At 31.5% G+C, this 18,182-nt stretch overlaps 1 protein-coding gene across 6 annotated transcripts in view; it reads right to left on the bottom strand.

Annotated features, from left to right (window-relative positions):
* raw (NDT-like domain-containg protein raw) overlaps positions 1-18,182 on the bottom strand; it is a 410,674-nt gene that overhangs the window by 253,927 nt on the left and 138,565 nt on the right. The gene's annotated exons all lie outside the window — the stretch shown is intronic.

The following is an 18,182-nucleotide window of genomic DNA, read 5'->3' as shown; positions in this document are numbered from 1 at the left end:
TTTCTTAATTTTATACAACTACAGAGTCAATTTAAAATTACAAAATACACAACAAGGAACAACCTTGACTACATTAGATTTTTGTAAAAAAATTTAAATGTTTTATATGTTACGTCTTGGTATTGTTGACGTTAGATTTATCATCTACAATAGTGTTATTTTGGTTAGCTTCATTTTTGTTAATACGTACATTTTTCTCCCTCTTTAACTGCTTTTGTAGTTTTTCAAGTTGTTCAGCAGTTTGCTTTCTGACAAAATCATTCTCAAAGGCATTTCCTCTTATTTTAAACGAATCATTACAATATGCTTTTTTAAAGCAACTACTAAACAAAACATCTTTATCATAAAGAAAATGTTTAAATATGTTAAAGTTACGTACGATATTCATTATAGAATTTTATTTTGGCGTTAATTTTGACACTGTGATATTCTAATATCTGACGAATAGAAATGTCGAGTTAAATGTCAGAAATTTACGCGAATAGTATGTCAGTAATTGACGGTATAAAAAAATAAATTCATCTACTACACGAACACTAATAAGGAGTAATCTTGGAACAAACTATCCGTTTTAAAGAAACTAACATGGATGAGACATTTTTTTCACATTTTCCCACTTTTCTCGAAAATGTCAATTAGAGAAAAAAAATTTCCATAAAAACATATGATACAGTAGGCGATGTAGTATACTCCATTCCACCAATATACGACTGTTTTAAATTCGGTTTAAGGTGTCGACTTAAATGGTCCAATGTGCTGAACTGTACAATAGTAAATTTTTTACATTTTTAAAATACTGTTATGGCAGATATAAACCTTAGATATGAAGTCATGATATAAATATAGAGTTGATAGTTTATAGAACAGTTGTAATTCAGATTTTGAATTATATAATTAATATCATTTAGTTTAGTATTGTAAACAAGTTAGTTTTTGAATTAAATGAATTAAATGAAGTGTAACAATACTTAAGTGATTAAATAGTGTACTTTATTTAGTCGAATATTCAATTAGTATTAAAAAAAAAAACAAAAAAAACTTACTTATTCTCCCAATCTCTTAAAACTATCATCAACCATCAGATTCACAGCCATAATCACTGTCGTCGCTATCCTCATTCGGATGGTAAATTATAACAGGATTAACTGCTTCGATGCGACCTTCACGGATCCACCATTCTTCTATTAAGTCTTCACATTTTTTTACACTTTTTCCCCAAATTTCAGGAGTGGCAATATCCAATGTTTGTTGCCGTGTTTCCAAGACTGCCTCGTCACTGTAACCCTTGTATCCAATATGGTTATCATAATATGTTTTGCATATCCCCCAAATATATTCAATTGGATTGAATTGGCAATGACAGGGCGGTAGTCTTAACACACGATGTCCAAAGCAAATGTATAATTTCGTCTACTATACATATGTATATGTTTGGTTGTGCATCACTTTTAGCTAACGTTAGTAATTGAGCCTTAAAACAGTATTGAGGAAATGTAATATTTTTATTCGTTAACCATTCTTTTATTTTATCTACGATCCAGGTGTTTGTTGGTTGCTTATTTAAAATTTCCGAATGGTACGCAGCATTATCCAGTACTATAACGGGTGGTTCATGTAAACTTGGCAACAGTTTTTCTTTCAACCATTTCACAAACATCTCCATATTTATATTGTCATGATAATCGGCTGATTTTGATTTTGATGAAAACACAAGATCTGCTTCCTTAATAAAACCATGTTTTTCACCTGCATGCACTATAATATATCTCTTTCCCTCGTTATCGATGTGTTTTATGGATTTTATGCTCTCGTACTGCCAAATTCGTTTGATACCGCCTTTAGCAAAAATCCATGTTTCGTGTAAATAAACGAAGGAAGAACATTCTTTTTTAAATTTGTTATAATTTCTTAAAAATTCTATTCTTTTGTAAACGACACTAGCTCTTTCACGCAAAGCCTTTCTATTGTCTTCCTTTTTGAACTTAAAACCAATCTGTCTTAAAACTCTCCAGAGACTTGTTCTGGAAATTTCAAATATATTTCTGTCTTTTAATTTTTGTAGCAGTGAATCTAAAGAAACATGTTCTTTCTTTTCGCGGATTTTATATATTGTCTCACGGATTTGAAATTTGCAACCTTCGGGAAGATCTATAGTCTTTGGTTGTAGGCGAGATTTATATTGTGCGACATTTTGTTCACTTTGTCCATTTTTTTTTGCTTCTTGCAAAACCAACTTTAGTTTTGTTTCACTAATACAGAGTGCATCACACACACGTTTATGTACGGACTGAACAGGTCGCAAAGGGTCCCCGTTTGTTTTCTCAGCAGTAAAATAAGAAAGTACATTAAATATAAAGTTGTCTACATCTAAAACACGTCTCGGCATTTTTGGCTTCAATAAACAAATACACTACACTAAACTCTCTCTTAACGGACACCTCTCTTCACCGGAAACCTCTATACGGACGGTTTTTAAAACCAAAATCAGTCGGCGATATATGAAACTGTATGTAAATTTTCGTTGCTTTTTAATATCTGTAACGACTCAGTACTTTAACTATCAATAGCCGGTATGTTATACCCGTTACTTTCGGAACTTTTAAGGGTACATCCACTAAAAGCAAACAAATATTTAAAACTAACAAAGTGAAATATTATATAGATTCTTTTTCTGGTTTCTGAACCATCGTTCTGACAATTTCTTTTCATTTATATTAAAAATAGTACATTTATTTTTATTACAGTTGTAGTACCTAATAAAGTAATAAAAAACTGTAATACCAAAGAAACCCGGCACGCCTCTTTGGTGTATACATTTCACCAAAATCCAACCCAAATGTCTGATGAACACATTTGCGTAAAAATGAGCGTTTGCGTAAAAATTTTTGTTATTTTCGGATTAAATTTTACAATAAATTTTGCGTCTATCTGAACATCTATTAACTGAAATAATTTTAGTTCAGATGTCATACTAACAGTAGACCCTTTTTATTGGCATAATAATTAGACCAATTTACTTTCGTACTTCTACTTGCACAGTAAAATATTCGTTGTCGCAATAACAAAGCGCACGTGTTAACTTCTGACAGACCTGTCAAATTTGGAAAAAATATTAAATTAATATTAAAATATAAATAAATATTGTTTGATAGTAAATTTAATTATTATATAAACTAAATAAAATGTTCAAAAATAATAATTATATTTATATGAAATTATTTTAATACAAGAAATGTCATACCAATTTAAACATATGATTCAATATTGTTATTAATTGGATGGCATTTATGACTTTTAAATTTTGACAATCGTTACGAATCGAATCTTTTATTGATAGATATTCTTTTAATTTTTTACTTCTCATTTAATGTCTGTATTTTGTCACTTAGTTGTTTTCATGCAGTTTTTAATTTAAACATACTTAGAATAAATATGTGATGACTAGAAACGAATTGATCGAGAGTAGTGAATCGATGTGAAGAATTGCTATTTCGTGACGCTACCCATGACACTAGTCTCGTGACGCTTAGCCTCAGCATTTTACTACAGAGAAACAAGTAATACAGCGACAATATAGGAACTTCGCTTCAAAAACACAATAAAATACATTTCCTACAAGACAGGCGTTTTGAAAATTGGCATTTATTTTTATGCGATTTTAAAATCACGTCGAACCGTCTTTTCTTCCGCAAGGGGGCGTCACTAGAAAGGAAAAATTAATAAATATGCAAAATTTTTAAACGTTCATAACTTTTTTAGCGCAATAGTTAGAACTTTAAAAATTTAATTATTTATTTTAAATGACCCATTTTTCATGCCTATATAAGAATGTAAGAGAATATAGGAGGAAAACTATGTCTTTTTTTTTAATTAATTTCTCAGAACTGGCCAAAATCACTTCCAAATAGATATTTCGTGACGAGAAAAAAATATATGCGTGAATGTAATACTGGAAGGTAATAGTTATTGAGACTGTGAGCTAATAAGATAAGTTGCTTCTGATGTACAATGAAGTAAAATGCGAAACTAAATCAAAATATCAGAGAAAACCACAAAAAATCATGTGGTGTGTGTAAAACGATAAGAAAGAAGGTCTGTTCAGATCAAAAATAGTAGAAAAAATGTACTGGAGTATAAAAACAAGTTCTTACAAAATTTGGAGGAATATGGCGAGTATTATTAGAGATACTGCTATTGAAATCTTTGTAAAATCCTTAGGAAAGAAGTTTGAGAATAAAGTGGTGGCCAACGAATTAAAAAAAAATAAAGGAGAAAAAAAATTAGCAGTAGACTAAAGCAGAAGCGTACAAAAAAGAATGACCAAACTATATGGTACGAATTGGTTCTAATGTTTATTCAAGAACAGTCTGAAGCAGACCGCCAGAAAACCATATCTCTTTTCAAAAACCTGCGTTTTTGAAATGTAGAAACTTCTTGGCAAAATAAACAGTACAGACTAGAGATTGCAAGAAGATATCTAGATTGGACAGTTCATAACGGGAAAAGGTTCTTTTCTTAAATCTTCTTTCTTCTTATTGGTTTCCAAAGGCCATATATGCCTGTTTATCCTACGGATTATTCCCCGGTTTCAGTCAAAAATATAAAGACAAAAATCCGAAACTCAGTTTCGGATTTTTGTCTTTATATTTTTACTACTCTTTTTTTAGGCATACTCTTAATATTTTATTTGTTAATCTACTAAGTACTTGGAATTTCCACTTGGATATCTGTATTTGCTGAAAATTTCGTGAAAATTAAAAGTGAATATTTTGTTTGAAATTTGAATTATTTCGATTAAGGGTGACTTGCTGTTTAAAAAAAATAAACATGTGGCTAGAAATTATGAACCGTTTTGCAGGAAAATCGAAAAAACTGTAGACCATTGAATTTTTATCAAATTTCGCTAATCGGCTATATTGGCGTCAATTTTGGTCCGAGAGTCAAGCGAATACACATGTCCTACATAAAATTGGCCGCTTGTTCTTTTGATTTACTCAGAAATTTTCCTACATCTAACTGTTCGTGAGAAAAATTTCCACTTGGATGTATGTATTGGCTGAAAATTTCGAGAAAATTAAAAGTGTATATTTTGTTTGAAATTTGAATTATTTCGATTAAGGGTGACTTGCTGATTAAAAAAATCTAAACATGTGGCTAAAAAGTATGTACCGTTTTGCCGGAAAATCGAAAATACTGTAAATTTTTTAATTCGATTTTTCCTCTTTTCCAGCAAACTGGGGTTAAGGGATCAGAAAAAAACACATGTTTGGAATAAGCTGGACCAAGTGCATGTACCAAAACAAACAAAACTTTTTTTTTTGAAAAATTTGGAAAAAATTTTCCAAGGGGTATCCTTGGATTTTTATCAAATTTGGTTAATCGACTATATTGGCATCAATTTTGGTCCGAGAGTCAAGCGAATACACATTTCCTACATAAAATTGGCCGCTCGTTCTTCTGCCATAATCAGAATTTTCCTACATCTAACGGTTCGTGAGAAAAATTTCCACTTGAATATCTGTATTTGCTGAAAATTTCGTGAAAATTAAAAGTGAATATTTTGTTTGAAATTTGAATTATTTCGATTAAGGATGACTTGCTGTTTAAAAAGAAAGTAACATGTGGCTAGAAATTATGCACCGTTTTGCCGGAAAATCGAAACAACTGTAGACCATTGGATTTTTATCAAATTTCGTTAATCGGCTATGTTGGCGTCAATTTTGGTCCGAGAGTCAAGCGAATGGACATTTCCTACATAAAATTGGCCGCTCGTTCTTCTGCCATACTCAGAATTTTCCTAAATCTAACTGTTCGTGAGAAAAATTTCCACTTGGATGTATGTATTGGCTGAAAATTTCGAGAAAATTAAAAGTGTATATTTTGTCTCAAATTTGAATTATTTCGATTAAAGGTGACTTGCAGTTTAAAAAGAAAGTAATATGTGGCTAGAAACTATGCACCGTTTTGCCGGAAAATCGAAACAACTGTAGACCATTGGATTTTTATCAAATTTTGTTAATCGGCTATGTTGGCGTCAATTTTGGTCCGAGAGTCAAGCGAATGGACATTTCCTACATAAAATTGGCCGCTCGTTCTTCTGCCATACTCAGAATTTTCCTACATCTAACTGTTCGTGAGAAAAATTTCATCCTGGTGCCTTATAAGGTCTCCTGTACCCAGGGAGTCCTATGTCCCATTCTACGATCTGAGACTCTGTAGCTGGATTAATTGACAACTTTTGACCACCATTAAAAGGCGAAAGACAGCATATTTGGGGCACATACTTACAAATGATAAGTACGAGTTGTTGCAGCTGATTATGAAAGGTAAAATCGAAGGAAAAAGGCCTCCTGGTAGACGACAAATATCCTGGTTGAAAAACATTCGTAACTGGACCGGGTTAAACACACAAACGCTCTTAAGAAAAGCAGAAGATAGAGACGAATTTGAAATGGTTATAGCCAACCTTCATTAGTGGAGACGGCATTAGAAGAAGAAGAAGAACTGACGAGATTGCAAAATTAATAGTGAGAAAACAAGCAATATAACTAATCAATTTGGGCATATTTGTTTAAGTATTATTGTTTGTTTTAATAAATTATGTTTATTTAATTTTTGTACATCTATATTATTTTTTCGTTTTTTTTTCTTGGAATCCGATAATTAAGTAGAACTACATCTTTTATGCTTTAAAATGAAACTACCAAACGCTAGTATGTGTAATGACTGAAATACAGGCCCGCCTAGGGGCCTGTTTAACCTTAGTCCGAAACTGATTAAGCTCTTAGCAGACTCTTTAGTTGACAGTTTGTCGATTTCAAAATTTTTATTTTATCAAAATTACTTAATTTACTATTAAAATATATTCTTACAAATAAACTGTTAGTTAATTTGACAAATATTAAATCATTTAAATGAATAAAGCATAAAGGCATAAGACAAATACTATTAGCGACCAAATGTATAAAACTTTATCTCACGTATAGATAGGAATATATCAAAGAAAATTTATCCTTTTGATGTAAAAGAGTAGTTTTAAAAAAAAGTAATTGAAAACTATTACTTCTGTAATGTATCTAGAACTAGTTTTTGGGACACATAATCCTTTAAATAATTAAAAAACATTAAACGAACTGAATGATTAAATAGCGGTTAACATACTTACACACGATTTTATCGAAGAAACTCAAAACTCAAAGCACTTACATAATAATAAAATAATACACAAATACATCTGCAAGTTTTGTGTAATTCAGAAATTACAATACGATTATAATAGTTTTGTGCGCATTTTGTATTTATTAGGATATGATCTCACTCTGGAAAAATGACCACCACTACGAGAGAATGGCAAATGATACGCATAATTAAGTGTTTGAGAAAAAGTCGACAGGCAATATAAACTAGAATGTATTAGATCAAAATGTAATTGCAATATAAAGCTGAAGCATTTTATTTTTATTAAATATATTCATATATAACAGTAATAATAATCTGAAGCAGATTATTTGTTTTTAGTTATAATAACATCTCACACATAGGAAGAATGCATTAAAAAATAACCAAGAAAGCAAATCAAATTTTTTTAGCGAAGAGTATTTAAATGGAAATGGAGAAAATAGTTTACTTTCTTTATATTTATTTATTTAGTTAGCGTATGGCTATTATTATTATCATTATATGGTATTACAAAGAATTCTTCATCAAGTGCCATCTCAGCGGCGGAGGTCGGCAATCATCATAGGTATTTAGACTTTTGAGACGGCTGCTCTGAAAAGTTCATTTGATTCATTTGTTCACTTTCTCAGATTGCGCAGCCTTGACATTCTGCGCCTCCCTATGCTTCTCTTTCCTTGGATCTTTCCCAGCATAATCAGTTGGAGCAAGGTGTATTTCTCTCCACGTGTAATATGTTTAAGATATTCCAATTTTCTTATTTTAATTGTATTTAAAATTTCTATTTCTTTATTCATCTATATTCATATTTTCAGAATTCTTCTATACACCCACAGCTCGAATGATTCCAGTTTTTTCATTGATGTCGCATTCAAGGTCCAAGATTCCATTCCATAAAACAAAGTCGAAAAAACCATAGTGCCTCACCAACCTAACTCTTAGTTCCAATTTTAAATCCCTTGTACATAGTCTTCTCATTTTTTTGAAATTTGCTCTAGCCTTTTCTATTCTGATTTTAATCTCCTGAATGTAATCATTTGTGGAGTTAATCATTGTTCCCAGATATGCATATTTGTCCACTTGTTCGACGTTGGTTCCGTTTATTAAAAGATTCTGGATATTTTCATAAATTTTATCTTATTGACGTTCACTGTTACACCATACTCTTTTCCATACTCCGCTATTCTGGTCACCAATCTCTGAAAATCTTCAATATTTTCGGCTAAGATCACAGTGTCGTCCGCATATCTAAAGTTATTAATGGGAACTACATTTACCTTTATTCCAGCTGTTTCACCCTAAAGAGCTTTTTTCTTTTGCCTGCTTTATCATCTTCCTTATCTAGTGGTTTACCTCTCTGTATTTACTGTTGTCTTTGTTTTTAAATTGTCTCCGTTGTTCCATCATATTGAGTATCACGTCATTCATCCATTCTCCTTGCGGAAGTCTTTAGTATTTCTTTACAGGGTTCCAGTAGACAATGTTTTAGTCGATCCCAGTACTCGTCAATGTAATATTTACAAAGAATAAATAACAATAATTAATTTTTACAAACAAACGTTTAGTTGACAAATATATTCAATTGACTCTATGGTAACAACTAAAAAATCGGACGGATTGCCACTGTAGGATCTGATCGAGCATTTCTCCACTAGATATTTAACCGTTTGTGTTATTTATTTACTCTCTTTATAGATCAGGCGGTATATGTTTTGAGTTGGGTGAGACGTATATAAACGTAGTTTTTTTACATAATAATCGGTTTTAAGTGGTACTAGAAATCATAATTTCACTATGCGCAAGTTCTCAAAAGTGGGCTTAACTTTTAGACCAAGCGGTATCTATTTTGGGTTGAGTAAATCGTATATGATAATATTTTTTTGCTTTAATCGCTTAGAAATATTTTAGAAATGATAATTTCACTATACGGGCACTTCAAAAGGTAGGCTATTTTTTTTTATCTATTTAGTTGCCTTATCTCGGCAGCTATGCATTTTGGGATAATTTTGTACAGACAAAAAAGTCTTGCAATTAAATTTCCTACAAGATAGAATTGATTTCAAATTCCAAAAATAGTTATTATTCTTAAAAATAAATTAAATTGAATTTAAATCTTTGTAAGACGAGTGATGTGCTTGGATCCATTGCAAACAATCATCATTGATCAAATTTAATTAGTCAAACTTCACCTGACTATAATTCTAAGAATCTTTCTTCGCCTATACAATCCCTTTTCCTTTACCCTGTTAGTGATAAATAGACTTCGGCAAATATGCAAATAAAAATGTAGAAAATATGCGCATAAATATGCACGTGTTTACCCGAAAATATGCAAATATTTTACAAAATATGCATACAAATAAATAAAAAAATCGTAAAATAGTAACAATTTTATTTAAAAAAAAAAGTGTACATAACTAAATATTTCCTACTATTCATTAAGATTTACATTTATTTTAAGTAACTACATCATTTTTAAGTATGAATAAACTTATTTAGAATTATGGTAACAATAAATGACCAAGTGGTGTTCAAAATTTTCTAACAAAAACTTGTGGCTTCTGTCTGAGTACATATATTTATATGGAAAAACTTCGTTCAACATCAACTGATGTAACATGAGCATTTTTCAAACTAACCAAAACATTTGGTTCTAAATTAATTGTTTCCGAAATATTTCCAGCTAGAACACTGACTACTTCAGAAAGAATATGGTAACCTTTATTTTTTTCCATAGTAGCTTCAAATTTTTTTAAAATATCTTTTCCAATATTACCTCTAACGTTCCGACAACATGACGCAAATTCTTTTATTAATGCTGTACTTTCGAACAATGACAGTTTTGGTGATTCTAACTGAGTAATTGTTTTTTGAACAAAACTAAAATTTGATTTTATAAATGAAAGTTCTTGTTGAAGCAAGTTACTCTGAAAAGTTTGTTTAGAATCCAAAAGATATTGGGAGCTTTCATCTGACGTATCAATCATGTTCTTTATTTTAACAAAATGATCTGCATAAAAATTAGCTGCTTCTAACCATGTTCCCCATCGCGTTAAAATAGGTTGTGGTGGAAGAGGAATGTTAGGTAGCATTTCTTTATAAAGTTGAATTCTTATAGGAGATTTAAGAAATACTTTTTTGACACTGGATATCATGGTATTTACAAGAGGAAACTTTTTTCGTATTTCCTCTGCAACTCTGTTTAATCCATGCGCTACACAAGTAACATGTATTAAATCTGGGAAAAATATTTTTAAATTTTGTCCTGCTTTCACCATATAAGGAGCAGCATCCGATAAAATAAGCAGTAATTTATTAGAAGGCATAGTTGTCGGAAGAAAAAAAGTTGCTATGTTTCTTGTATAAAACGCGAAATTGTTAAAGCATTTGTTTTCTCAAGTTGCTGGCATGAAATAAGATGAGATTTTGGTAAGGTATCTTCTTTAAGAACACCAATCAATAAATGAGCAATATACTTTCCTGAGGAATCAGTGGTTTCGTCTACAGATATGTAAAAATAATTATCTGCAATTTCTTCCTTAATATCAATTAACACCGACGAGTATAGCCCGTTCACATTATTTCTTCTTAGAGACCGATCACTTGGAACATTAAGTTTGCAATATTTTTTTAGAAACGAACTAAAATTTACATTTGCTAATTTTGAAAGCGGTATGTTTGCAGACACTAATGCGCGACACAAGTCTTCATTAAAAGTTTCTTGCTCATCTAATTTTTTTGAAGTAGATTGGAAACATTTAGCCATTGAAGTGTGATGTTTTCCTCCTATTTTTCCTTTTTTTGCAATGTGTGAAGCAGTTCTCACATGTTGGTCTATCTGAAATTTCTTCTCACATGCTATCTATAAATAAAAATAAAAACCTTTATTTTAACCCAACCTTTAAAATATAAAAATATACAAGGTGTTTTTGGTTAATCAAATAACTGGTTTGGAAAAAAAATACTCGCTAAGTGTTTTAAATGCAGTATTAATCCACAAATTAGTTTTTGTTACTAACCATTAGTACATCATATAACTTATTTTAAAATTCAACAAAAGTTTTTTTTTTTGTTAATTCAATTACAATAAAAATAATTGTGTTTTAGAATAGCTGACTTTATAAAAAAAAGTAAAGGTGAAAAATTTTTCTAAATACACACCATTGTTTTGTACCATGGACAATTTTTTCTCACTAAAGGAAGCTATTTTTCATTTAAAAACAACCTACGAGTACTAAATTTCAAGTAAATACGTTTATTGGTTTTAAAGTTATTGTTGTTATTAACTAAAAGAATTTAATTTTTTTTAATTTTAACACCCTGTATCTCGAAAAGTAAATAAGTTTGACCCCTTATTAACTATATCGTTTTGTTCAATTTTTCGAGAAGTATCTACAGTCAAACGTTGTAAGTGTCATTTGGAAACACCCTGTATGTATGAAATATTAGATATTTAATAGAAAATATTAGATACTTACAATTTTGCCACAGACTGAACAGTAGATTTTTCCCATGTCCATAGACAGCTCTTTATAAGGTTTAATCCAAGTTGAAGCACTGGTTGTTTTAGGCATTATAAAATCACAATCTTCCTTTTTGTTACGCACAACGAGTGTTTACGCTTTGAATATCAAAACAAAAATGATTTACAAATCTGAGCATCAAATTAGAAATGTTTAGGTACCTAATTCAATAAACTGGGAGATTTTGGAAAATCCCTAAATTAGGAACAAAACTATTAGCTGTTTACCTGCTGTTAAGATACAATAAATTGTAGATAGATTTGGGGATTAGATCATAAAATGCAAATGAGCGAACCCTTAGTGATTATCCAATAACTGAATGCCTCAGTGACCGAGACTTTCTAAGAATATTGAGGGCTACTTAAATTGATCTTCTTTGAAATTGTAAATGTTTTGTACCTGTAGAGATTACGTACTTAGATCATTTCTTGATTAAAATGACTACAAAATTTTATACAAGAATTGAAATAAATTGGTATGTTTAAAAATTTTCAAATACAGTATAAAAATCTGAACTTTTATGCACTTTATGCAAACTTTTATACAAATATGCCAAAATATGAAATATTTGCATAAAATATGCACAATATGCAAAATATGCAATATGCATATTTGCCGAAGTCTAGTGATGAAGAAATAAAAAGTATAATTAAAGATACCTCAAAAAAATCCTCGGCTGGACTGGATGAGGTCCCGTATTCTATGTTAACACATGTATGTCATAACATATATAAACAATTAACATTTCTAGTCAACCTTTCATTTCAGGAAGGGATTTTTCCTCAAATTCTAAATACTGCTTTAGTTGTGCCTATACATAAAAAAGGTGACAAATCAAAATTTGATAACTATCGAGGCCTATCACTTTTATCTGTGTTTTCAAAAATATATGAGAAGGCATTTCATACACGTCTCCTCTCGTATATTAACAAGCACAACATTATAGAAAAGTCTCAATTTGGTTTCCGTGAAGGTATAAGTGTGCAAGATGCACTACTAGCTCTGTGCAATCATATTTTATCGAACTTTGATAAGGGTAATAAAGTTATCTGTTTGTTTTTTGACTTAGAACGAGCTTTTGAAACTGTAAATCATCCAATACTGCTGGAAAAACTTTATCATAGTGGTATTAGAGGAACTGCGTTAAAGTGAATCCACACGTTTTCATCGAAAAGGTTTCAAAAAATTAAGGTCAATGTGAATGGGAATATAATATTTTCTTCAGAAGAAAGTGTTCTCTCCGGAGTTCCACAGGGAAGTATTATTGGCCCTCTTTTATTTTTGATTTTCGTCAATGATTTAAATCAACTGATAAACGATAGCTCAACATGTTTGGTTCGGAATCCATTAGATAATTTTTCTGATGCAATAAGTGTTCGAGTAGAAAACGTTGAACAGCAATCAGGCTGTTATGTCACTCAATTTGCTGACGATACCACAGTTGCACTAAATTCCAATAATTTTTTTCATGTAGTACAAAAAGCAAACTGTCTTGTAAAAAGTATGACTCATTACTGTTTAAATAATGCCCTAATCTTAAATGAATCAAAGACCAATATGGTAACCTTTTCACCTTCTACTATGCAGATGAGTCCATTAGTAAAACTTGACAATGGGTCAGTAGTAAATAGCCACTCCACTAAGTTGTTAGGTGTTTACCTGGATTCTAATTTGTCTTGGAGCTCTCACGTTGATTATGTAGTGGGAAGATTGTCTGTGCACTGTTATGTTCTATGGCAACTTGGGAATTTTGTCTCTCTAGATATCTTAAAACTTTAGTATTTTGCTCATGTACAGTCAATTTTGCAGAATTGCTTAGTTTGTTGAGGAAATTGCTCGCGAATTAATGTTTGTTCTTCAAAAAAAATTATTCGTACCATGACGTTTAGAAGGCGCTTGGATTCCTGTAGACCAGTTTTTAAACAACCAACTGTATGTACAATAATATAAAAGTCAACACACAAAAATTCACTTCTTGCTTCTCATACTGTAAGGCACTCGGATTTATAAACTTCCTTTTGGCATTTTGGATTACAATGGTTTGAAAAATTTTGATTATTTTGGGTATTTACTTTTAAATCTGTCGACAGAATAAAGGCGACAGAAAAGATTGTAAGAACTACCGAGGGCTTAGTGTAACTAACTCAATCTGTAGAGTCTACGGGAAGATAATTAAAAGCCGAATTGAAGATTGTTGGGAAGACGCTGAAGATCAGAGTGGCTTTCGTACTGGTCGTTCTTGTATAGACAATGTGTTCTGCCTAAAACAAACAATAGAAAAGCGTTTGGAACATAATATGGAGACACACATGGTATTTTTTGATCTTCAAAAAGCGTATGACAATGTCCCATTAGCCAAGCTATGGCAGGTGCTAGAAGACAAGAATATTCCACCGATTTACATTAATGCTGTAAGGGAGTTGTACGATGATATAACGAGTGTAATAAAGATTGGACAAAAAGTGGAAAAAAAGATAAAAGTGACCAAAGGACTTCGCCAAGGCTGCTGCACTGCACCTACACTCTTTAAGATTTATTTGGAGGGGGTTTTGGATATTTGGAAAAGAAAATGTGAACCTATGGGTGTTAAAATTGGAGACCATACACTGTACAGCTTGCATTTTGCTGATGACCAAGTAATACTTGCAGAAGATCAAGATGATATCCATTACATGTTACGAAAAATAGATGAAGAATATACTAAGTGGGGCTTATCAATTAATCCATCAAAAACAGAGTACGTAGTAGTGGGAGGTGAAGGAAAGCTTTTAGAACTGGGAAGCAAACAAATTCAAAATACTGATAGCTATAAATATCTCGGTGCAAACATTACAAACAATGGTCGGAATACAAAAGAAATAGCTACTAGAATTGGTCAAGGAAATTCAGCAATACGTCAACTGAATAGTATACTTTGGAACAACCACATCACCCGAAACACAAAAATTAGGATATACAAAAGTATCATAGAAAGCATTGCTACATATGGTTCAGAGCTTTGGGTAATAAATAAAAATGACACATCCAAAATAAAAGCAATGGAAATGAATTATTGGAGAAGATGTTGCCAACTCACTAGAAGAGATAGAATAAGGAATACTGAAATCAGAGAGCGTATGGGCATAGACATTGGCGTCCTGGAAACTATAGAATGCAAAAGGCTGAAATGGTATGGCCATGTAGAAAGGATGAATGATCAACGATGGCCAAAGAGAATGTTACAGTGGATCCCCACCAACCGCAGGAAAAAGGGAAGATCAAGAAGATCGTGGAGACAAGAAGTAAAAGGTGCAATGGAAGATAGGGGTCTACAAGTAGATGACTGGAACGATCGCAAGCGTTGGAAGCTAGGTTGCGAGAAACGGCGGCAGCTGTAATAAACTCGTTATATATATACTTTTAAATCTTCTTAACTTAATTCATTTCTTGGATGTTACTGTCTGTATTATTTAAAACTTTTGAAACTGTTACCACATAGTTTGCTAAACTCCACACAACTGTTATACAATAACAACTAGGATTAGTAGTACGCAAAAATGCAAATAAAATGTTTATATTCACTCACTATTTTTTAAAAGATTAACACTGAAAAGTCTATAAAATTTATATACGATAATAAATTAGCATGAAAACACCCACTTGTTGGCGTAACGCTAACGGTCAATCTGACCATCAACGTAATTTACTGAAAACAGGGACGTGGTGTCCAAGGTGTTGGATCAATGATTATTTTTATTTATTATAATTCTACGACGCAATTCTTTATTTATTCTTTTTTGTATTAACTAATACAAAGTCGATATAGTGGGTGAAAAATACTACTAAAAAATGCTCCAAATGACCAGCTTCGTCTGCAAAACCCTACAAATACAACGGACATGGCCAAGCCTAATATAAAACGGCATTTGAATAAAATTCTAATCATTGAAATCCGTTGAATATAAGAACCTAGGTAATTTTTTTATCTAGGTTCACTGTACAATTTTTAAGTTAGTTAAGAAATAGAATAACTTTTTCAATTTTCAATTAATATTTTTTTCCAAACATATTGCAAGTTCAGCGAAGAAGTATAACATATCTTGTGACTTTATCTTTATATGAAATTATTAATTTCGTATTTTTTGTATATTTTTGTATTTAATACAAATAAAATTATATGAAAGCCTTTCGAAAAGGCTTTCGACAGTTTCGAACATTGGGCAGTGAAAAGTTCTTTGATTAACAGCAGAATTGACCACAGATATACGGAACTAATAGCCAATATATATAAGGAAGCCAAAACAACAATTAAAGTATATGAAGGAACAAAATCAATACAAATAAATAGAGGCGTGAGACAGGGTGACACAATATCACCGAAACTTTTCAATCAGGCTCTGGAAGATATTTTTAAAAGATTAGAACGGGAAGAAAAATGTATAAAAATTTGTGGACAACGCTTGAACCATCTAAGGTACGCTGATGACATCACATTGATAACCGATAAAAAAGAAGAATTATTTGAAATGATGAAAGAAGCTGGAAAGATAGGCCTTAATATGCAAGACCAAAATCATAACAAATACTTACAGATAAAGACATCACAATGAGGATAGGACAAGATGAAATAGAACAAGTTCAGGATTATATATCTGGGTCAAACTATAAAACTTAACGGAGAAAACCAAATAGCAGAGATAAAAAGACGAGTTAGACTGGCATGGGCGGCATTTGGCAAACTAAGCTACATTCGTAAAAACAAAAGATATCCACATCTTAAGACCAAAGTATACAATCAATGCGTACTCCCTGTTCTCACTTATGGTTCCCGAACGTGGACATTTACAAAAGCAAACAGGGACAAAATCATAAAAACCCAAAGAGCAATGGAAAGACAAATGTTGCACATAAGACTAATGGATAAAAAGAGAAACGATTGGATAAGAGAGAAAAAAAAGTGAGGGATGTTAGACAAGAAGTTGCAAAATTGAAATGGAGATTTGCCGGACACAATATTAGACAAAAAGAAGACCGATGGAACAAAATTCTTATAAGTTGGAGACCGTGGAAATATAAACGAAGCAGAGGAAGGCCCCAAATGAGATAGGCAGATGATATCAAGAAGCACGTGGGCTCTAGGTGGATGACTATAGCGACAGACAGAGAAGAATGGAAAAGGATTGGGGAAGCCTATGTCCAAAGATGGACCGAAGAAGGCTAATTAGATAGAGTCGACTATCAGTCGCTATATATCTACTATGTATATAATAGACAAGGATTATTGAATATCATAAAACTGATAGAAAATATATACCTACCTACTTTACTTAAGAAACAATACAAATATGGTGCAAACTAGAGATTGAAAACAAAATGAAAAAACAGGAGTTAGCTGCCAATCCGAATAAAATAAAATAAATTTAAACGCAGTTACAAAGAAACAAAAAACACGTTTTCTAAATCCGCCATGAGATGAACTACTTATTATATTATGTTACTGAGTATTAGTAGTAAATACCAAATAAGAACAAAAACTGCTGAAGCAGCACCAGCAACAATGATCCTTAAAAGAACATCCGACGAATAATCAAAAGGAGACTGATACATACAGCATACAGCAAGAACCAAATGGTAAAATCTCTTTATTTATTGAGAATCCGCAATTTTGTTAAATCAGCACTGCTCCATATATTCCGCAGAATTGTTTGCAATGTATAAAGCTCTAGAATGGGCTATTAGGTGTAGTATGCCCGATTCAAAGTTTGCTTTATCTGCTTTAACCAATCCCCGTAATTATCTATTATCCGTCCTATTGTTAAAATCTTCGAAAATCACCTAAAAGTTGCTGGAACAAATACAGTCACTTTCATCTAGGTAAAAAGAAACTTTGGATTTTCAGTTAACAATAAAATAAAGTTACTCTACTCACTAAGTAAACACAGTTTACTTACAACAAAATTTGTATTGAATGGTATGCTATCGAAACAAAAAGCTCTATATTAAAATTCAGTCTGTTTTGTCTACCGAACCTTTGGCTGTACGGAAGCTACCACAATGATACTACCACAATATAAAAATTTACACATTATGTTCATTAGATGTTTTTTAAACATGCCACGGTAAAGGCGTACTTTTACAAACTAAACCTAAACGAATCAGAACTTTATTGTAATAGTAATGATAATATAAATCACTGGATGTTTGGCTTTATCATAATGATTTGGTACAAACTTTGGTGAAAGAACAAGTATCGCTTCCTTAAAATCAAATTTCTGTCTTATAACTTTCTCGACGAAGTCTTAAAACAAACCAAATCGTTTGATACAATTTTCGACAACTTATAACATAAAAGTTATAGAGAACTTCTTTAAGTTAATAAGTGAAGTTCATGATTTGAGAGTATGAGCATCAGAGACAGAACAAAATAAAAATTAATATATTTGCACAATTCGTGTAGAGAATCGGGCATTAACAATTGTGAATATAACACCTGAAGAGTGTAGA

The sequence above is a fragment of the Diabrotica undecimpunctata genome, chromosome 6, assembly GCF_040954645.1.
Source record: "Diabrotica undecimpunctata isolate CICGRU chromosome 6, icDiaUnde3, whole genome shotgun sequence".
In the NCBI taxonomy this organism is placed as follows: Eukaryota; Metazoa; Arthropoda; class Insecta; order Coleoptera; family Chrysomelidae; genus Diabrotica; species Diabrotica undecimpunctata.
Note: the sequence above shows the minus strand (reverse complement) of the source record. Positions and strands in the feature narration are given on the sequence as shown.